This window comes from Tupaia chinensis, unplaced genomic scaffold (genome assembly GCF_000334495.1).
Source record: "Tupaia chinensis unplaced genomic scaffold, TupChi_1.0 Scaffold144262_1, whole genome shotgun sequence".
Lineage (NCBI taxonomy): Eukaryota > Metazoa > Chordata > Mammalia > Scandentia > Tupaiidae > Tupaia > Tupaia belangeri.
The window spans coordinates 2471964-2495694 of record NW_006204120.1 but is presented as its reverse complement, the minus strand read 5'-3'; the positions used below and the strand labels follow the sequence as shown (position 1 = coordinate 2495694).

Below are 23731 nucleotides of genomic sequence, written 5' to 3'. Positions count from 1 at the left end.
CTGTTAAATTTGGAGTAATTAAGAACAGAAGGGGAAATAGAGAATCTTATGTTGTATGATCATCACAGGCTAGTTCTGAGTGTCTCTGACGAATGGTTTTCACATCCTATTTGTGGACATATCAGTTTTAAAACCTGATTGCCTGACTTAAAACCATATTTGTGTTGATTGGGGAGGAGATTTACTGTGGCTTGATTTTATTAAGGATTAACTTTAGATCATGGTAAGTGGTATTTATTGCTCGTCCTCATCCATGGAGGCCGTAGAATAAAGTGTTACTTTGAGCTTCATTTATATGGATTAGCAGATGAGGTAGCATCTTGTTTTTTTCCAGGCTGCCCACATTTTTTTTGTAATATTAGCTGATGACTCAGATTGAGGAACTCCTGATATACTATACATGTCTCTTGAGTTTTCTTTCGTTTTCTTTTTTTTTTTTTTTTGAGAGGTTTTTGCCATAGGGCATGTGCGCTCGCCAGACAGACAGAGAGAGACTGACAGAAAGTGAGAAATCACCCCCCCAGGGGGGATGGCCACACCACAATCCCTTCTCCTCCATTCTCCTTTCGGGATCTTGGGCACGCACGCATATGCGCCCGGCGTGAGCTTCAAGCCACCGGGTCCGGGACTCGAACCGCGGTCGACTACATGGGAGCCCAGCAACATAGCCATTACGCTAACTGCTGGTCCCTTGAGTATTCTTTCTTGATCGAAGTGTAGATTTATGGAATTGCTCATTGTTGAGACTTCTCTCCCAGCTTATTTTGTTATCTTATTTCTTTGGTTATTAGGCTTGTATGTTATTTTTTATTTTTCTTTTCTATTTTCTATGGGGTATGTGTACTTGGTGGAGACAGAAACAGAGAGGGAAAGTGAGGAAAGTACCCCATAGGAGTGATAGCCACACCACAATCTCTTCACTATTTTCTGGATTTTGGACCCTCACATACATGCACCCAGAGTGCTTTTCAGGCCATCGGGTTCAGGACTTGAATTGCACAGTCAGCCATCTTACCCACCACACCGCTGGCTGGCCTGGATATTATTAGGCTTTCTTATTGTGTATTCACATGGTAACAGATAGCATATTGACTAATTTAGGAGGCTTTATAGGTATAAATATATGGTTGAAGTAATATCTAATATAATTTTTTCTATCACATAACTATGAAATGTTTCTATTGCTGATAGTGGTAAGACTCTTATATGTTTTTTTCTTTTTCCCCCAGAGAAATTTTTGCTATAGGGTGCGTGTGTATGCTAGCATCCCATGGGGGATGGCCATGCCGCAATCCCTTATTCTCCATTCTCTTCTCAGGATTTGGGACACACCCACGTGCCCAGCGTGAATTTCAAGCTGCTGGGTCCAGGACTCAAACCTTGGTGGGCCATGTGGGAGTCCAGCAACATAACTGTTAGGCCATCTGCTGGTTTCTTCCTAGATTGCTTTTAAAAGCATTTTGAAATAGATTATGTTCTCTTGAGTCCCAGCAGTTATAAACTTGATATGATGTCTTTGTTAAAGTTTCGCAGAGGAAGAAAGTCTCAGGTTCATTTATTCAGTCTATAGTTACATTTCAAGTTTCATCTCTGTGTTGTGTGCTGTTTTTATCTTGTTCATAGACTCTAGCAGTTTAGTAATAATAGTTATAGTGACAGAGTAGGAGTAGCTGAAAATTGTAGTACTTATTATGCTCCAGATTGTTCTAAGTACTTTACATACATTAACTCATCTTATTTAAATCTCAGAGCATCCTTATGTGATGTAAGTACCATTATTATCCCTGTTTTACAGATAAGGAAACTGAAGCATAGATTAAGTACCTTATTCAAGGTCACATTGCTTGTAAGTGGAAACCAGGTTTTAAATCCAGGCAGTCCTAGAGTTTGTGCTTATAATTATAATGACTTTGCTGCCTCCGTAGCATATGGTCAGAACCAAAGTGTTCTTTTGTTCCTCAAGTCAACTGGAATACATTAGAAGGCACTGGAAGCTACCATTATTTCTTAACTCATTATGTTCTCAAAATACTCTTGTTTTGATCATGGAGTTTGAGTATGGCTACTAATCTTACTCTCATATTCAAGAATATAAGTTTCATGAGAGCAAGGACTTTATCCATCTAGTTTGTCACTATATTTCCAGTGCATGTAATAGCGCCTAGGTCATAGAAGTTCAGAAATGTTAGGACCAGCAGACGGTGTAATGGCTATGTCATTGGACTCCCATGTAGTCGACTGTGGTTCAAGTCCTGTACCCAGTGTCTTAAACTCATGCTGGGTGCATGTGTGTGTGCCCAAGATTACGAGAGGAGAATGGAGGAGAAGGGATTGCAGCATTGCCATTCCCCTATAGTTACATTTCAAGTTTCATCTCTGTGTTGTGTGCTGTTTTTATCTTGTTCATAGACTCTAGCAGTTTAGTAATAATAGTTATAGTGACAGAGTAGGAGTAGCTGAAAATTGTAGTACTTATTATGCTCCAGATTGTTCTAAGTACTTTACATACATTAACTCATCTTATTTAAATCTCAGAGCATCCTTATGTGATGTAAGTACCATTATTATCCCTGTTTTACAGATAAGGAAACTGAAGCATAGATTAAGTACCTTATTCAAGGTCACATTGCTTGTAAGTGGAAACCAGGTTTTAAATCCAGGCAGTCCTAGAGTTTGTGCTTATAATTATAATGACTTTGCTGCCTCCGTAGCATATGGTCAGAACCAAAGTGTTCTTTTGTTCCTCAAGTCAACTGGAATACATTAGAAGGCACTGGAAGCTACCATTATTTCTTAACTCATTATGTTCTCAAAATACTCTTGTTTTGATCATGGAGTTTGAGTATGGCTACTAATCTTACTCTCATATTCAAGAATATAAGTTTCATGAGAGCAAGGACTTTATCCATCTAGTTTGTCACTATATTTCCAGTGCATGTAATAGCGCCTAGGTCATAGAAGTTCAGAAATGTTAGGACCAGCAGACGGTGTAATGGCTATGTCATTGGACTCCCATGTAGTCGACTGTGGTTCAAGTCCTGTACCCAGTGTCTTAAACTCATGCTGGGTGCATGTGTGTGTGCCCAAGATTACGAGAGGAGAATGGAGGAGAAGGGATTGCAGCATTGCCATTCCCCCTGGGGAATGATTTCTTGCTTTCTGTGTCTTTCTTTCTGGAGAGTGCATACGCCCTATAACAAAAACCTGTTCAAAAAAAAAAAGAAAGAAATTCAGAAATATTTGTTGAAAAGTGGACTCAGACAAATCACAAACATCCAGGATAAGGATAAAATCACCGTCAGATTCTTGGCCATTCTGTTGCTGTAAGGTGCTCAGTTTTGATAGGACTCCTTCCCTCTTTGCCTATTAAGTGGGTATATTTATTAAGTACTAGGTGCAAATTGGTGTATCTGTTACAGTAAAGTAGGCAAGTGTATAATCAGCATGGTTCTGGTGTTCAAGGAGTGTATAAAACATATACGCCGGGAAATTATATGACAATAAGGAGGTCAGGTAGCAGTTTAAAACATCATGAAATAGAAGAATCAGAAATTTAGAGCGGGAGGCCCAGCTGTGTGGTGCGTGGTAGGGTACCTCTGCAGTGCTGGCACCACATGGAAAACTGGCTCACTGGAAGTCTGAGGTAGATCATGGAGTGATGAGACCCTGCCAATGGTACCTGTTTCTCTCTCATGAAAGAAATAAATGAGCTTTAAAAACATGTAGAAAACTACAGAGATTTCATTCAGCCCTTGGTTTGTTTATAGTTGAAGAATAAGTCCTTAAGTACTCTGATATAGTACAACCAATGGTAAACATAATTCTGGTCTTCAGTATGACTTTTGACACTTCAAAAGTTCACAGACGACACAATTGACCTTTGGTAGGTTGGAAAATTATTATTTGATCTAACTTCACAAGTTGTGGAATGAAGTAGAATATTAATCCAAGAAGTGGGAAATAAAAACACTTGGACAGCATTAAGGCAGGAGTTGGATTTCCTAGAACAAGCTCTTTATCATTATCTTGGAAGTGATAGGAAAGGACTGAAGATTGAATTGTTTTCTGTTACTATAACAGAATATCACAAGGTAATTTATAAATCATAGAAGTTTACTTGACTGTTGGTTCTGAAGGCTGGGAAGTCCATGAGCATGGTACTGGCATCAAGGAAGGGTCATCCTGTGGTGGAATGAGGAAGTGAGCACATGTGACAAAGAGGGAATGGAGGGCCAAAGTCATCCTTTTTCTCAGGAGCCCACTCCTGCCTTAATGAACTCCTGCAAGAACTGCCTTATTGGGAACCAGCAGTTAGTGTAATGGATATGTTGCTGGACTCCCACGTAGTCGACCGCGGTTCGTGTCCTGGACCCGGTGGCTTAAAACTCATTCCGGGCGCGTGTGCGTGCGTGCCCAAGATCCCGGGAGGAGAATGGAGGAGAAGGGATTGTGGTGTGACCATCCCCTCTGGGGGGTGATTTCTCACTTTCTGTCTCTATGTCTCTGTCTGTCGGGCGAGCGCACGCTCCCTATAGTGAAAACCTCTAAAAAAAAAAAAACAAAAAAAAACTGCCTTATTCTGTTTATGATGGCAGATTCCCTATGACCTTATCATGTCTTAAAGATTCTACCTCTTAATATTTTCACAATGGGAATTAGGTTTTCAACATATGGGATTTGGAAGATACATTAGAACCATAGAAGGGAATGATTGGCCCTGAGAACTTGTTGCCTGGGCTGGCCTTCTAGTCTGGTGGTTAAGGGAGCACAATGTGGCTTGAAAAACATGCTGGGCATATGTGCGTATGCGTGCCCCAAATCCCAACAGGATGGAGAAATAGAGGAAAAGGGATTGTGGCATGACTGTGTCCCATTAGGGGATACTTTCTCCCTCTCCCTCTCTTTGTCTTTGGCAAGGGCACATTCTTGCTGGCAATTAAAAAATCATGTACTTGTTGACTAAATGGTATTCAGAGAATATTAGTGTAAAAGGAATCTGCTGTTTTGATTGGAGTGGAAAGCTTGTAGGACCAGTTAAAAAATTGTTTTTCTTATATTTGTTAATGAGTGAAAGAAAGAAATGCTGGGAATAGTGATTTCCATTGTAAAATGATTCAGGTTATAAAAAAATGCTGTTCACTTTCCTGCTTTCTCTTCTTTCAAAGCAGTATGTTTCTCTTCTTTTGAAGAGAAAGAAAAAAAAAAAAACCTACAACCTGACTTCCTCCCAAATTTATTTTCCACAGCCACAGTTTTAAAGGTCTGAAGGATAAATGGTTATAACCCTAAGGTAGGATTTTGGGCAATTTAATGTTTTCATAGGGTTTATCCATATCTGTAATCCAAAGCAGATGTGCCCTAAATATATTGAGTAGTGAAAAGAAATCCAAGTGAATGTGAACTAATATTTCAGGATTGGTTGTTTACGTTAATGATGCCTGCTTTCTTTTCAGACTAGACAAATTCCCATTGACATTCACTTCTAGGTAGTTGAAAGAAGAGGAGTCATTTCTTCTTATGCATTGGGGACTCCTAGGTCTCTACCAAAAAGGTAGTAGTATAGACCTTAGATTATTCAAAATATGACAGACAATTGTTCTACCATTGATACTAAATGGGAATAATTTGGTTATTGCTGTTTACAATGCCAAAAGCCTAATTTTTATTCTTTTTTTGTCCTTAGATTACTAAGTTTTGGGAATCTAAAAGAATGTAATTTATTTATGTAGTATAATGTACGCCACTGTTTCTGTCCTAAAAAGAACCTACTGTTGAATTCAACAATAAGTGTGTTTATGTGTATATGTGTAACAGAAAAAGCTGACAGGTTTCTTTTCTTATACAGCTTTTAATCCTTTACTTCAGATTTTATCTATTTTAAGTTTATTTTATTCTTAAATATTTCTGTCTTTGTAAGCCGCTTTACACATTTTAAGGAATGGCTTACAGTAGAAATTCAGTGAGAAAATATGAGAAGGTGGGAAGGAGGAGAGACACTAATAACGCAGTATTGAGAGTCGGAGAAGAGAAAGATCACATGCTTGAGGAAGAGTTTGATAGTGATGGAAATCAGTAAGTCATTTTAGTAGAGCAAACATAAAGCAAAAAGGTTCAGAGTATAAGAAGTGTTTATAGAAGGGAATAAAGACAGTTTAAGATGGTAGGAGGTGGAGTTTATATACAGGTTAAGGCTAACTTTATTTAAAAAGCCTTAAATGCAGGGTTGAAAAGTATTCCAGTAGTTGAATCTGGAACTAAATTAGACCGGGAATGGAGGATCTTTTTCAGTTTTAGCAGTGCGGAATGGCCTGATGATTATTTTTTTCAGGAAAGTGCTACTAGCATTCCTTGGGCTGTCAAGTTGCTTCCTGCTAAGTGGAACAGGAGAAACTCTTGTAATTTCTTCATTCTGTAGTGGTGGAAATGGGGGTACATTCTTTTTGTTGTTGCAATCTGAGATAATGATTTGAATTAGTAACCTTGGCCTAATTAGGAAAGGTAAGGACCCAGTCCACACATGGTAACACTCCACTTATCTAGAGTAAGCATTGGTAACCTAATCCTTTGGAACACAGCTTGGAATGGGAAGGCCTCAAAAACTGAACTGCTTGAAATTATTATCACAGAATAAAGCCCTGTATTCTTTGCTCCACCCTGGCTATTTTCGCAGAGCATTGCTCTACCCTTTCTAGACTCTTGAAAAAGATCATCATACATTTTCTAGCCTTATCATCTTAAGGCAGATGGAGAGTAGGGAGGGAAAAGAAATGAGATTCTGAGGCAAGTAAGGTGCCACCAGGAAAGTAGTGGTTTATAGCCTGACATGAGTTAGAAGTTTTAAGAACACCCCAAGACACTGTGGTATTGTATTGAATGTTGACCAGTTAACAGTTAGATTAGATTTGGTTTATTTTAAGCAAGCATGAACATGAAGAATAAATTCCAAATGATGTTAATTGCCAAGCTATAGACATGTGCATGTTATATCTGCCTCTACTGTATCATTTAGCTATAGACCAATCACTCTTCTCCATTTTTTTAATTCTAAAATAAGAAATTTTCCAAGCCTTTCGGGGGTAATAGGTCATTCTGTGAGAAATTTGTAACATAAACAAAAGCTGTATACCTCTGCATATAGAAATAGAGAAGAATATTTGTAGTAGTATTTAGTAGTAAAATTAGAAGTCACTAATATATACTAAGATTTAAGTAAGTGATATTAATTATATTTATCTTGAATAAATGATTTATCAAGATACTTACTGTATGGGGACCAGCAGTTAGCATAATGGCTATGTCACTGGATTCCCATGTAGCCGACTGCGGTTCGAGTCCTGGACTGGTGGCTTAAACTCATGCCGTGTGTGTGTGTGTGCATGCATGCCCAAGATCCTGAGAGGAGAATGGAGGAGAAGGGATTGCAGCATGGGTATCTCTCCCGGGGGGTGATTTCTCACTTTGTCTCTCTGTCTCTCTCTGTCTTTCTGGCAAGTGCACGCACCCTATAGCAAAAACCTCTCCGAAAAAAAAAATACGTATTTTATAGGTACTGATTTAGACCTTTTGGTATGAAACACTCTACCCCATCTTTGAAATATTCTCATTACTTACATTTATCTCTACATTAACTCAAATATTATATCAAGGGAAACTGCTTTTTTTTTTTTTTTTTTTGTCATTTCACATATTTTTAATCCCTCTTACAGAAAAGGACAACACAGCCAACTTTTTTTCTGAAGAAAAAATTTGTTTATACATAATACTAGTTTTGTTCTTTGGTTGTGTCCTATAGGCAGTGTTGTTGCGCTATTTATATTGATACAATGACAAGAATACTTTCTGTTGAGGAAATACTCCATTTTAAAAAAATTACTTTTTAAAGATAGTGAAACTTAGTAAATTTATTTTAGAAAAATAATGCTACTTTTTAAGTTAACGTTTTTGTTTTTTCACGTGTATCCTTTGGTGCAAGATGGTGAGGTATGTGAACTGAGAAAAATCCATGGTTTGGGCTGTAGTGCTGTCCACTGCTTAGGTGCTGATAAGCTGTTGAATGTCTCAGTTTTTTCTTTGCTTCCTCTCTTGAAAGGCCTTACAGCTGTAGTTCACCTGAACTTCTCTTTTGGAGTGAGGCATGGTACTATGTTGTATCTTTGGTTGATATTCCATTTCATCATAGAATCTTAGCATAAGGGGTTTGGCTGATTTCTAATCTGTTCTTTACCTTGTGTTCATTTCTGCTTTGGGGCCCACCAAACATTCATCAGTTATTCTTGGAAGTGACAGATAGCAGGATTTATATACTTTGTTGTATTTATTATTGTTAGGAACTTTACACATTTTGATGTTCCAGGCAGGAAGGGTGGATCCAGAATGAGCAGATGGGAATGAGATTTTCAAACTCTACCTTACTAGTGTCCTACCTCCATCCCTATATCTCATAGTAATAAACCATGATGCCACACCCTAATCTTTTTAGGAATGGAAATATTTAATGCTTATTAAAGGTATGTAATACTTGAATCAATAACCTCTTTAACTTCTCCTCTTTGTAAATTGATATGGGATTGATAATAAATTCTTTTTTTAGTTGCCAGAGGGCTTGGGTGCTTGAGAGAGACAGACAGAGACAGGAGAGGGAGAGAGCATCCCTCAACAAAGGATCCCACAATTCGATCTTCATTTCTCCACACTGTTAGCCAAGATTTGAATGAGCTGGGATCTGGGTGTCTTAACCATCAGGTTATTTAATAATAAATTCTTACGAGATCTGAGGATTGTATGAGAGGGACATGGTTATAATTTTTTTAAAAAAATTGTATCATTAGGTGATACAAGTAAAATATTATGAAGCTATTAGGTCACATAACTATTAAATGATAGAAACTAGTTAGTTTTCCAGTAAGTGACTTGATTCTCAAGCTTGTGATCTTAACCATTTTCTAGAGTTTTGCATGTCTGCTGATAAGCACTAAGAGGCAACAACTAACCAATGTAAAGATAACCTTTAGTGGGGCCAGCAGATGGCATGGTGGTTATGGGGCTGGACTCCTACATGGCTAGTGAGGTTTGAGTCCCAGACTTAGAAACTTGAAAATCCTGCTGGGTGCAGATATGTGTGTCCCCAAAATCCTGATAGGAGAAGGGATTTCAGTGAGGCCACTCCCCGCAAGGGAATGATTTCTCACTTTCCCTCTCTCTGTCTGTCTTCAGTGAGTGCATGTGCCCCTTGGCAAAAATTTAAACAAATTATTTTTACTTTATGCTTCTAGCTGACTAAGGTTGGGAGTAGACCATAACATGAACACCCTGTTGGAGGTGCCAATTTTCCTCTGTCTTTCACTCCGTCTCTCTCTCTCATGGAATAAATAAATCAATCAACTTGGGACCAGCAGATGGCATTATGGTTATGTCACTGGACTCCCATGTAGTTGACTGTGGTTTGAGTTTGGACTCGATGGCTTAAAACTCAGGTCAGGTAGGGGTGTGTGTGTGTGTGTGTGTGTGTGTGTGTGTGTGTGTGCATGCGTGCGTACATGCCCAGGATCCTGAGAGGAGAATGGCGGAAAGAGATTGTGGTGTGTCTATCTCCCCACCTCCCCGGGGGACGGGGCATGATTTCTCACTTTCTGTCTCTGTCGAGTGCACACCGCCCTTTAGCAAAAATCTCTTCAAACAAACAAATAAAAACCTTAAAAAGTACATTCAGTGTGTAAAAACAAAATCTTGTAACAAGTCGACATTGATCTAACAAAAACCAAGTTGTGCCATATTTGAACTTAAGAATATGTAACCTAAATGCAATTAAGCCTTCTATGATCTGAGTGGGGCAGCTCATCATGTGAGTAGGGGAGAACGAACTAGAGAAATAGAAAAGAAGTAGAAGACACTAAAAAGGATGGAAAGGAAAGGATCTGGTGATGATATATATATTTTTTTATTAATAAGTAGTTGGTGCAGTCCACAATCGGGACACTATACCCTCATGGCCTATTCTGTGAATCTAACTCCATACAATATTTTAGAAAAACTACCTAAGTTAATTTGAGCAACTTTCTGGAAGGAAGCCTAAGAGACCTTTAACAGTACTTTTGTTTTCTTTTGGTATTGTAATGATTTATTTCAGAAATATTTATTGAATGTTATATACTTTAGCAAAGGTACTAAGGTTACAAAGAAGTGAAAGGCAAGGATTTGGTCTTTAAGAGTTTGTTTAGTACCCTGAAGAAGCATCATAAGATCTTGATGTATCCTGAATTATCCAAATTAAGCTATATTATACTGTACATAATATGCGATATGCATGATAGTTTTTCTTTCATATTTGTTGGTTAATTCAGGCTGTAGATTACTGAGCATAGAACATGAGGTAGAGTTTAATGAGCATTAGCCTTGGAATCAGGCCTAGTATCTAATCTTGTTTCTGCTACCTCTTCATTGTATGGCCTTTGTAAATGAGTTAACCTTTGTAAGGCCAATTTCTTTCTGTTATGTGTGGGTAATAGCTACCCTTGCACTCTTGGGAGGACTCAAGGAGCTAAGGTGTATAATTCATCTGTTTTTAGTAGTTCTGTAAATGGCAACGGTTTATATTCCTGTTTCAATTCAGAGATTTCTTTCCTTTTTTTTCCCCTTAATTTGCCAGAAGGCATGTATATTTGCCAGAGACAGAGGAGAGAGGGAGGAAGCACCCCCAAATGGGACATGGTTTTGTCACAATCCTTTCTCTTCTACTTATCCATCCTGACAGACTTTGGGGTGTGCGCACACACATCCCTGGTGTGTTTTTCAAGCTCCTAGAGCTAGGATTCGAATTGCATGTTGGCTATGTGGGCTCCCTTAACCATTAGGCTGTGGGGCTGACCCAAGAGGGGTTTCTTTCTTAAGCACCATAAATTAAAATGGAAAGCTTATATATGTGTTCAGAGATTTTTCTACAAACTATAGACTTCTAAACCAGTGATTTTTATTTTTGCCTTTATGACATTTTTGGTGTAGTCTTTTTCGTAGGGGGTTCCATAAGAGAATGAATTCCTATAGGAAATGAGTGACTGATTTCTTAGTATTTCTAGGAATGGTATGTATCTATTACAACCATTCTAGATATTTAAGAGAAAAAAATACACTCATTACATAATGGAGGCACGAGGGATTAATATTTTAGTTAATTCCAAGTTGCTAAAGCTACATTATATTTGAGGAGTACTTGGAAATTTTTAAAGTCACAAAAATAAAAGTTGTTACAAAGCATTTCTTCTCCTTTTTCTTAATAAGAATGGAGATTATTTAGAAGGAGTATAATGTCTTATAGCAGTTTGTTAAAATTCCAAAGTAGAATAATTATCCTAATCAAGTGTTTCTCAAACTTTTCATATTAAAGATTCTTTTACATGGGCATAATACCCTGGAGACCATCTGTTCCATGTTCAGTCCCACATGGGACTGAAAACTCTCCTTAAAATGAATGGGATTAATCAGTTTGTTTTAAATGAATCAATATCTAGCTTTTAACTTTCAAAGATTTTATTAATCTGAATTTTAAAATCTAGTATAAATTTCACAAACTAATGATTTATACTGGTTCTTCAAGTGGAAAACAAAATGAAACAAGACAACAAAAACTTCTAGAGCCTAGGAATTTTGGGGAATGCTTTTTGTCGTATACGTCATGGAGGTTGACACTTTATTAAAGACTGAGGAGATGGGTCCAGCAGATAGTGTGGTGGTTGAGGTGCTGGACTCCTCCATGACTGACTACGGTTTGAGTCCTGGACGTGATACCTTGAAAATCACACTGGGTGCATATGTGTGCCTGCCCAAAATCCCAAGAGAAGAATGGAGAAGAGATTGTGGTGTGGCCATTTCTTCTGGTCAACCCTTCTGGTCCATCACCCTCTCACTGTCTCTGTCTCTCTCTCTGGTGAGCACACACACCTTATGGGAAAAACCTGAAGAAAAACAAATGGAAAGACTGAGGAATTGTGCAGAAAGGACAGTTTTATTGAATATAACTTCATCGTCTAACACCTATTACTAACCTGTAGAAACAACATTCCTTGAAACATACATTGGGAAATGTTAATTTGCTTCATTTTGTTTATAAGAAATGTCTAGGGCAATATAGACAAATGATGACAGGTTTCTATTGAAGCCAATCTCCACATTTAATATTCTACTGTAAGTTACCTTTCTGTTTATCACCCTATTTTCTGTAAGTATGGAGTTCATGTTAGAAAGAAAAACATAATTGTCATGTTTACAGACATACTTTGAGAAATACAGCACCAGTGTATTGGCTTATCTCTGTAAATGGCTCGCAGATCTTAGGGATAAACTTTTATATTGGGTCACTGGAAGAAGTCATGATGTATTTTTCTGTGCAAAAATGCATCATGACTTCCAGTAACCCAACATGTGGTAGTACATTCTTGTGAGAAGTCTGTACATAGTTTAGAAAGAACCAGCTAACTTTATAAACAATTAAAGATTGGACAACCAGTCAGTTTGTTCTGTTTTCCAATTGCCATCAGTATAGAACGTTTTTGCTAACTTTATGTTCCTGTCTCTTATGTTGGAAAATAACTTGATGATGTGGACCAAGTAAAGGAGCCAGTTGTTCTTTCTTTTCTATTATGTATTCATTACCTATATTTACTTATTTGAGAACCAGAATATAAAAGAAGTACAGAAAGTGATGTTGAATTCTGAAGAAAGAACGTTTTTCTGGGTCTAAAAGATTAAAGAACTGAAAAGATGGTTATTAAAGATGTTTCTGAAGAAATACTGGTAAATAGTGATGGAATATTTTGCTCTTGGGAATGCTTTTAAAGTGGGCTACCATAAAACTACAGAAAGTTTTATTCTTTACTAAAAATTATATGTACTCATTGGAGAAAGAGGAAGAGGAGAAAGCACCCCTTATGGAAAACAGTACACCGAAGTTCCTGCTTCATCTCTCTCGCCTTGCAGGATTTTGGATGTGTGTGTGCATGTAGCGTGTTTCTTAAGCTGTCCAGGACTTGAACTGTGCTGTTGGCCATCTGGGATCTGGTTGTCTTAACACTAGGCTAAAGAGCTGGCTCAGAAAGGCAATCAATAAAAATACTAGACTAAGCCTCTAAGGAAAATGGAAAGAGACATTTTTTTTCTATTTAGGTGTACTGTATGTAATGTGATATTACTGCTGAATAATATTTAAAGAAATGTCTTATTGCAGTGGTCTTATTGCAATGTGTGGAAGTAGATATTTTAGCCTTTTTTTTTTTTTTTTTTTTTGCTATAGGGTGCATGTACTTGCTGGCGGGAGACAGCTGAGAGAGAGGGAAAGTAAGAAATCACCACCTCCCACCTGCCAAGGGATGGCCATACCAAAATCTCTTCTCTAGAAATTTTGGGCCCTCAAACACATGCTGGTGTGTTTTTTCAAGCCACTGGGTTCAGGACTTGAACTTCACAGTTGGCCCTGTGGGATTCATCTGCTAGCCCAGCATCATTTCATGTTTTTAATATTCTTTTTAAAAATTATTTTATTTAACTTTATTTATTTTAATTTGACCAGAGAGGGACAGAGAGAGAGAGAGAGAGAGTGAAAAATCAAGCTACCAGGTCTGGGATTCAAATAGCGGTTGACCATGTAGGAGTGCCCTTAACCACTATGTCACCTGCTGGTCCTGGCCCAGGATCATTTCTTTTTTTCTTTTTTGGAGAGGTCTTTGCTATAGGGCGCGTGCTTGCCAAAAAGACAGAGAGACAGAGAGACAGAAAGCGAGAAATCACCCCCCGGGGGCGGGGATGGCCACCCTGCTGCAATTCTTTCTCCTCCTTTCTCCTCTCGGGATCTTGGGCATGCACACACACGCGTCTGACCTGAGTTTAAGCCACCAGGTTTGGGACTCGAACTGCAGTCGGCTACAATGGGAGTCCAGAGACATAGCCATTATGTTAACTGCTGGTTCCTATTTCTTAATGGAGGTAGTCCATGTGAAGATCTTTGACTTGCTAAATAAAAACTTTAGTTTTAGTAATATTGTCACTTTCAAGGATTCAAACCAAGACCTCCTGTGGCTTTTACAGAGTTTTAAGGATAGTCAATAAAGCATTAACCAAATTTTATGTATGTCTTATATAAAACCATATTTCCATTTTTTTTGATATTTTGGTTTATTTTATCTACATGTTATTCCTAAAATGTTTGGAATGTATGTGGAATCTTCAAGAAATTTATGTAAATGTATATTATGAAAAAAACTATGATGGATTTCAAAAATTTTATTGGACCATAATAAACTCATATTTTAATTCTGTTTTCCATGAACTTTTTGAGATTCCTTTAGAGACACATCTATGAAATCTGTGAATAGTAGTAAGTAGATAATAGTAAGATACTAGAATTTACTTTATTTTATTTATTTATTTTTTTAGGATATCAGGTTAGACATTTAAAATTTTTCTGATTTGCAGTCTTAGTACTGTAAAAACCAACTAACTGATGATTAGTTGACAAATAGGTTTTCTTAATTTCTGATAGTTTACTGACATGCCCAAAGATTCAGGATGCCCCCTCCTTGAGATTGATGGCAGCTACTGGAATTAGGACTGTCTTTGTCACTTTGGGCTCAATTAATTGCTAGGCAAGTCATAATACAATAAGTATATTAAGGGATTTATTTCTACATGGATATGTCTAAAAAAAAACCAAAAAAAAATCCTTACCCCTTACTTTATTGATAAAGAATTGTGAAGTACCCTCTTATTTGAAATGTTTACTGCACTGATAGATGTCTCATCTCAATGATTTTTATTAGACCCAAATTGAGAAAAGGAAGAGAAGGACTTTCTAGTTTTCAAATAGCTGTTTTTCTTTTTTAAAGATTTTTATTTAACTTTTATTTATTTTAATTTGATCAAGATGGGGAGAGAGAGAGAGAGTGAGAAAGCAAGCCACCTGGTCTGGGACTCGAACCACAGTTGGCCATGTGGGAGTTGAGCGACCTTAACCACCATGCCAACAAAGGAATGACTTTGATCTTATCTTTATATATAGAAGAACTCAAACAGATTTCTAGTAGTAAACTGACTACTTTTTAGGGACCATCAGGTGGTTTAGTGGTTGGGCCACTAAACTCCTATGTGGCAAGCTGTGGTTCAAGTCCCAGACCCAGAGATTTGATAATCACCCCAGCTGTGTGTGCATGCCCAACAATCCCAAGAGGAGATTGGAGAAGAGATTCCAGTGTAGCCATCTTCTCTGGAGGCTGATTTCTCACTTTCCTTCTCTCAGTCTCTGAGTCAAGCTCATGTGCCCTATGGCAAAGAATCTTGGGGGGAAAAAGTAAAAAATATATTAAAATTTTGGTCAACTGCATTTGTACAGAATATTGTAATGTAACAAACTAAAGATATTCTTTGGGTAGCAGAGTTATACTCTGAATCCTTTGTTACTGACTTATTGTTTTTATTATTATTGCCAGATGGCGCATGTTTTTGCCAGAGAGAGAGACAGGGAGAGGAAGAAAGTACCCTTTAGTGGGATATAGTCATGCCACAATCCCTTCTTCTGTTTCTCTACCTTGTTGGGATTTTGAGCACATGTGTATGCATCCGCTGTGTTTTTTCAAGCTGTATCTGGTATGTTTTAACAAGCTGCTGGGGCTGAGACTCAAACCTTGTGGTTATACCACGTGGGATTTGGTTCCTTTAACCACTAGGTCCTAGAATTTTTTTTAAAATTATGCTTATAACAGAAATGATGACTTAATGTAGTTACATCTACATTATATTAAAATAATAAAGCTCATTAAACTGTTTAGGAAATTTTCATACATTTGAAAGACTTTTCTGTATATTTGTTTAGGCAAGTCAGAAATTTAACTTGTAGACTAGAAATTCTAATTAGGAAAAAAGCCTTTCTGTGTCTTGTTTTTTACAGTTATTTAAAAGGTATATGATAGATATTTGATTATCATTTCAACATACTTTTAGATACAGGTTCAATAAAATCATCTGTTCCTGGACTGTTTAAGTTGCTGATAGTTAAATTTTGCTGTACTTTATTTTCAGGTTTTATTGCCTTGTCAAATGCCAAAGCAAATAGATGTTAGTTGATGTATGTTTAAGTGAAATTTAAAGGAAAGAGTTTTAGAATTTTATTTAGAACAAAATATATTTATTCTAGTATTTTTATCTAAAAAGAAGTACTTATTTTTTAAAGTAATATGATTTGGGAAAGTATAGATTAGTTACAACTCAAGATTCTGGAGTCCAGCTAGTTTTGAATTCCTTGCTCTTCAGCTTAATGAGTATATGATCTTAGGTGAGTTTTACCACTTTTTGCCATTAAGTTTCCTTATGGGGAAGATAATAATTTTGCATATATAATACCATTACTGTGTGGATACAATGAGGCAGTTTATATAAAAAATACATTAATATATTACCAACCATACACTAAACTCTCAAATATTTGAAAAAAAAAAAAATGGGGCCAGTCCTGTAGCCCAGTGGTTAAGGGAGCCAGATTCTACATAACTGCAGTTTGAATGAACACCAGTCTTGCTGGCTTGAAAAACATGCCAGGCACATATGCATGTGTCTCTCAAATGCTGGTATTATGTAGGAGGAGGGATTGTGGCTTGACCATGTCTCATTGAGGAGTGTTCTCCATAAGAATCTCTCTCTGGAAAGTGCAATGAAAAATTCCCTCTGGCAACTAAAAAAAAAATTACGAATATTTACTTGTAACCATCTTCATAAGTAAAGGTAAATTATAGGGGAGCTTATCGCTTGCATTTTAAGTACAAAAATGTAAGAGGAATATGTGGCTCTTGTAAAAAATGTAAGAGTATTTATGGCACTGAACTATTTTCTACAGACCTTTTTAAAGAAAAATGAGTAGATGGTCTTTCATTTCTAATAATGAAGGCATAAAAATTTATACCTGATAATATTAATTGGGAAGACCATCGGCTCTCTCTCTCTCTTTTTTATTCTTCTGATGTGCTAGAGGACACGTGTGCTTATTGGGAGAGAGAGAAAGAGCAAGAAAATATCTCTTAGACATACTATAATCCCTTCTTCATTTTCAGTTTTTTTTTTTTTTTTTTTTTTTTTTGTAGGAGAGAGCTTCTGAATCAAGAAGTTCTCTATACAGAGAACTATTTATTAAGGAAAAAAAACCCTATTATTGCCATCTGATTAGTTTATGGTATTAATATAGGGCATGACATATAACCCTGTCCTTTCCATTAGGATGATGATGATGATGACTTTTTTTTTCAGACAAGTTCTTGCTATGTTGAGGTTCTCCTGCCTCAACCTCTTACTAGCTGGCACTACAGGCATGCAGCACTGTGCCTGCCCTTTTAGGGTTGGCTAGGAATTGATCCTGAGCCTCAAGATATGGCCTCAGATTGCCAAGCAGCAACAGCCGGTGGTGTCTACCAGGGCGTTCCACCTCAGCTGGTCAAGGGTTAGTGTTTTTTTTTTTTTTTTAACCTTAGAGAGATTTTTTTGCTATAGGGTGCATGCACTCAAAGAGAGACAGAAAACAAGAACTCACCCACAGAGGGCATGACCATTCCACAGTCCCTTCTCCTCTATCCTCTGCTTGAGGTATTGGGCACACATGCACATGTGCCTGGAGTAAGGTTTAAGCCACTGGGTCCAGGATTTGAACCACGGTGGACTACACGGATGTCCAGTGATGTAACCATTACTCCATCTGTTGGTCCTATAGTTTTAAAAGAAAGATTGGACTAAGCTTTTACTTGAATGAAAATACGTAGACTTATGTTTTCTAACTTCTCAGTGGATATTCCACAGGTATATCAAGTATGGAGCTTTATTTATAAAATTTTGTTCTATTTTTTATTTTTAACTTTTTATTTTGAAATAATTTTAGACTTACTAAAAATTTTGCAAAAATTATATAGTTCCCATGTACCTGCCACTGCCACCCAACTTCCACTGAAGCTTGTATCTTATATAGCCATAGTAAAAATGTAGAAATTAGAAATTAATACTCAGTAATCTATAAACCATTTTTGAAATGACGTTTTCTACTAAGTCATCTTGTTTTGGTTCCATATCCACTCTAGGATCTCATATTGTACTTACGTTGTCATGTCTCCGTCGTCTTCATTCTATAGAGCTCAGTTCTTCATTCTCTCTTCGCCTTTTGTAACATTAGCACTTTTTGAAGAGTACTAGCTAGTCGGTTGAGCCCTCAATTTGTGTTTGATGTTTTCTCATGATCAGATTGAGATTACGCATTTTTGGCAAGGATACTGCAAGTGATGGTGTGTTTTTAATCAGGATGTGTATCAGAAGATATGTGATATTTATTTGTTCCCTTACTAGTGATGTCATGTTGATCATTTGGTTAAGGAGGTATGTGTCAAGTTTCTGAACTGTAGAGTTAAATTTTTTTTTTTCTTTTCTAATAAACAAGTATCTTGGGGGAGCTATTTTGGGACTATGTATATATCTCATTTCCCATCATACGTCCACCCATTAATTTTAGCACGTATTGCCCATTCATGCTTGATCAGAACCTTTTAAATTTACTTGAGCGTCTTTTTTTTGTTTTGTTGTTGATGGCTATATCATTTTTCTTGTCAAAAATGGATAAAGATTTCAAAGAAATTGTATAAAGGCAGCTTAATTCATAAAACATAAATGTATTTCTTGCTATAGCTTTTCATATTCTTTTTTTCTTCAGTGTACTCATGAAAACCCACAATCCTAGAATAAAAACTACAGTACACAGATGATCCTTTTTCCCCCCATACCTTGTATGTACTTTTATTTATTTTTGTTTGTTTGTTGTGCTATAGGGTATGTGTACTCATCAGAGATAGAGAGGTAAAGTAAGAAATCACATACCTCCCCTCTCCCAGGGGTGATGGCCATGCTGCCCTCCCTTCTCCATTCCCCTCTTGAGATTTTAAGGCACCACTGAGTCCAGGACTGGAGCCACATAGTTGACCATATGGAATGGAATCCAGCATCTTACCCTCGAAGCCTCCTGCCGACCCCCATTATATGTACTTTAAAATATGCTGGCCAGTATAAGAACAAAGCTAAATATTTCACACTAGAAAAGTGAACTGGTGTAGAAGATGCTAGCGAGGTAGAAGTTATGGATAGATTAAATTTGAAAACAAGTATATTTATTGGAGTAGTTTAGAGATTTTCTTAAAACTACTTTAACGAAGTTTCTTTTTTGTGAAACATACAAGCCTTTTTCATTCAGAAGCGTCCATGGCAAATTTAAGCATTTTTGTATTTTGTTGTCTAGACCCCTGAAGGTTGTCATTTCACCCTTTCTCTAGTCAGTATACTTTAGACACACACACATATATATATATATATTTTTTTTTTCTTTTTTTGGAGAGGTTTTTGCTATAGGGCACATGCACTCACCAGACAGATAGTGACAGAGAGAGAGATAGAAAGCGAGAAATCACCCCCCGTGGGGGTATGGCCACACCACAATCCCTTCTCCCCCATTTTCCTCTCAGGATGCTGGGCACGCACGCACACACGCCCGGCATGAGTTTAAGCCACCAGGTCTGGGACTTGAACCGTGGTCGACTATGTGGGAGTCCAGCGACATAGCTATTATGCTAACTGCTGGTCCCTAGACACACATATTTTTATGATTGCTTTTTATCTTTTATTCTTTGGTGGATTGACTGTTCTTAAAAAGTTTTGGTGGATTTTTTTTTTTTAATCTGTTTTATTTTTTCATCTTATCAACCTTAGTCAGTAGAGCATGAAGAAACATTTGGGTTAGGTATAAATTACCTGTCTTTTAAACAGTATTTGGTATTTAAAATTTAGTAGAGTAACTTGAATGTCAATATTTCTGAATGGTATCTTTCCAAAAGGATGAAGAGAAAATATATTGATAATAGAATTTGGTTAGATACTGTGTTCTTAAAATATTCTTATGCTTTTTTTTTTTTAAACAGTTTTCCTTATAACTTTTCACTTCTCAGGAGAAATTGTTTTCCGTGATTAAGTGTATGTCGTCCTGTGGCAGTGCAGTTCCTAAGTTCCAGGCATTCTTCTCTATTTTTCTTTCTGTTTTTTTTTTTAAAAGATGTGTACCCCATTTGAAAATACATATAGCATTTATAGTTTAGAAATAGTCTTATCCTCCAGAGTCAATATTATTACCTTAGCTAATTCTAAAAAAAATTGGGTTATTTGTTTATTGTTTATTTTGAAAGCTTTGAATTGTATATTCTAGTGATATTTAGTTTTCTTACTACTTTTAAATCTGAAAAAGAACATTAGAAAATTTATAAAAGGTATGATTTGGCTAAAATTTGTATCTCAGGATACTACCGTTGAAGATTTTTTTTTTTTTTTTTTTTAACAATACTCAAAAATTAATCCTGGAAGCCAATTACCCGTACCAAAAGAAATCCTTGAAAGTAATACTTTCAATAAAATTTAATGCCATGTACAATGGCTCCTGTGAGATTAGAAAGGTGGTATCAGATTAGATATCAGTTACTTGGCAAAATTCCATTTGTTTTTTGACCAGTTACTTCATTCATTTGTAAACATTTACTGGATTATCTATGCAGCGTGCCTCTACTCTCCTATGGGCTGGAAATACAGACTCACAGCTTCTGCTGAGACCTTCTTTCTTTTTCTTCTTGGCACCTGGAATTCTTTGGACACTTAGGGGATTTTGTGAGGAACTTGTTTTCTTTAAAGAAGTGCCTTAGGACCAGTAAGAATGAGTGATAAAAGATAAGAGAAAGATGTACATTGTGTTTCCAACTCAGGAGGAAGTTTTTGTTGTATGAATAGTCTGTAAATTTTTAAACTCAGTTGTTCAACTTCAAATCAGTCTGTTACAGTGTAAGTGAATAGGAATTACAGTCTTTAGAGAAATTGTTATCTTCTGTTTCATTGCCTAAAATTGATTAGATATAGCCTTACCTTATATTAGAAATGCTTAAAACTAATAAGCTGTATATATGCTTTTAATTATTTAGTATTGAGAACAAATATTGCACGTAGTCTGATTATACGTACATTTCAAGAAAAATTTCTCAGTATTTGCATATGAAATACTTTGGTTATTTCAAATTTGGATTGGTTGTTTCTAACTGTAATTTCAGAATCTTTAAAAATATAAGTATTTATAGAAAATGTTAAACCAATTTATTGATGTACAAGTAGATTAATAGACCTGTAGTTCTCATTTGAGGTTGGCATTTCAGCATTGCTGATTTTATTACCTTTGTTTCTCTAGTGGTTGAAATTTAAGGTCTGTAGTGGGGTATTTATTCTTTTCTCTCTTAAGATATCACATAGTATATTATTGTCTGTAACATAGAATGAGATAAGGTCCTACTGAATCTCCATCAGTATTTTCACAAACACTGTTGTTTGAATGGTGATCTAATTTTAAAAATGCCTTTATGTTTTTCTGTATAAATGATACATTATCAAATCCAGAGTCTTCATAAATTATTACCTCTTTAGGCAGGAGAGATACCAGGTCTCTGCCATGATTTAAAAATAATTTCTACTTAGAGAAATCTGTTTGTTTCTGAGTATGTGACTGTTGAATCCAGAAGTTTCTGTACTTCAGGTAAAATAAAGAATTTCTATTCTGAAAGTAATCTGACGTGGGAGAAGTTTATGTGAATTATTTCTCAGCCAACCCTTGAAATATAACTTGCCCCTATAGCCTAAGGACATTTAAAAAAAAAATCTAAGTTTGCTGTTTTTAACATATATTCTTTGGAGTATATTAAATAAATCAAATAATTAGCCTTTGTTTAACTTAACTGAAGGGGAAATCATAAATTTAGTTCATTATTAATCTGAGCAAGATGTGATTTCTTGGGAATTGTTTTCATTTTTAAAGTAAAGTGGGCCTATAAACCTAAAAGATTACCAAGTATATTTCTTGTTTTAAAATGGACTTTTTCCTTTTTGCCTTTTATTTTCACTGAACAATGTTATTATCAATGAGTATTCAACAATTGAAGGAAAACTGGGTAATTCGAGAAATTTTATAATTTCCAAATAAGTTTGTAACTATCTTAATCAAAGATGTTAAATTTAACTTTGATTTTATTAATTTAGAAAGCTTAGGTAATTTTCATGATTTATATTTGTCAAGGAAATTGAAAGAAAAGACTAGAGGGTGATTATTAAATAATTTTTAAAAATAATGATTTTATTTAACTTTATTTATTTATGTATCTATTTATTTTAATTTGACCAGAGAGGGACAGAGTGAATGAGCAAGAGAGAGAGAGAGAGAGTGAGAAAGCAAGCCACCAGGTCCAGGACTTGAACTACAGTCAGCCATATGGGAGTCCAGTGCCCTTAACCACCAGGCCACCTGCCGGCCTCTAATAAATAATTTTTGAAACACTTTTGTAGCACCTGTTTTTACCATGTAGGTACAATAAAAATGTATGTAAGATAGGTCTGATTTACTAATTTTAAGCCTTTTTTTTTTTATCTATTTAAAGAGGCATTTCTTAAAAGCTTCAGCTGTGGAAAAGTTGGTTAGTCTGGTTTTTTTTTGACTCGTGAAAATAGCTAACTAGATTGCATTTCTTGATATTTATTATTCAGATTTTTTTCTCTAATTCGTGCTCCTTTCTTATCATCATCTCTCATATATTACCTCAATGTCATTTTACTTAAAATACTTTCTTAACCTACTGATCTAAAAATGTAATCTCTTCAAAACTAAAAGACTAGGACTTAAAATTTATTGGGAACTTGAAATGAAGAAAATAGCTGTCAGACTCATAAAGTACTTTCATAATTTATTTGATACTTCTTGCTAGATGGCAGTTTCACCTCCTTGAACTTTCAGATTTCTTTTTTCTTTTCTTTTAGTTTTTTGAAATTGCAGATTTGATGGCTAAACTCATAGGTTTTCTTTTCTTAGGCCAAACTGTTTTCATTTCTCATTTGTAGAAAGTTGGCCGTGTTCCTAAGCAGAATGATTAGCTTGTTCTTTTCATCTTCAAAAAAAAAAAAATTTAGTCTTAATGTTGTTAGGTAATGAAATAACCATTTCTTTTCAGCTTTTGGTATATTTCCAAACTGGCTGGCAGAGCCAGAAGGAAGTGAAGGCATTATAACACTAACTTTGGTTGGTTACTACCTTCTTAGTGCTGAGACTATAACCTTGGTTGGTTGGTTGATAGAGAACAAGAGAGCAGAGTCCTCGTTCTACTAAACAGGTAAGGAACTCTTGTGATAACTAGTTGGTGTGAGAGAGAAATGACTTGATAGCATTTTTTTCTTCATTTATTCCAAAATAAAATGTGTCCCAGAAACGGGAGACTGTGACTGACTCTATTACAGGGAGCAGGGATATGCAGCACCTTTATATTTAGAATAAGATCTGAAATTTAATAGGGATGTTTCACTCTATACCACAAGAGATGACTGATCTGTTTTCCAAAGGCAACACAGTTAAAATATATCCTGCAGTCCCTAAGACTTTAAATATGTATCTGCCTATCGTATTCTCCTTTCAGCTTTTCCTTGATCAGGTGCTATGTACTTTGAACTTCCTTCTCTTATTTACCTTATTCCTATGATAAAACTTTTTCAGTATCTTTACATCATCTATTATTTGGGTATTTCTTACTGCTTTAATTTCTACATTGTAGTCATTAATTAATATTTCTGGTCCTTCTTGACCTAAAACAAAATGATCATGCATTTAACA

At 36.1% G+C, this 23731-nt stretch overlaps 1 protein-coding gene across 4 annotated transcripts in view; it reads left to right on the top strand.

The window, feature by feature from the left end:
- TSC22D1 (TSC22 domain family member 1) overlaps positions 1-23731 on the top strand; it is a 152022-nt gene that overhangs the window by 16138 nt on the left and 112153 nt on the right. The window lies entirely within an intron of this gene.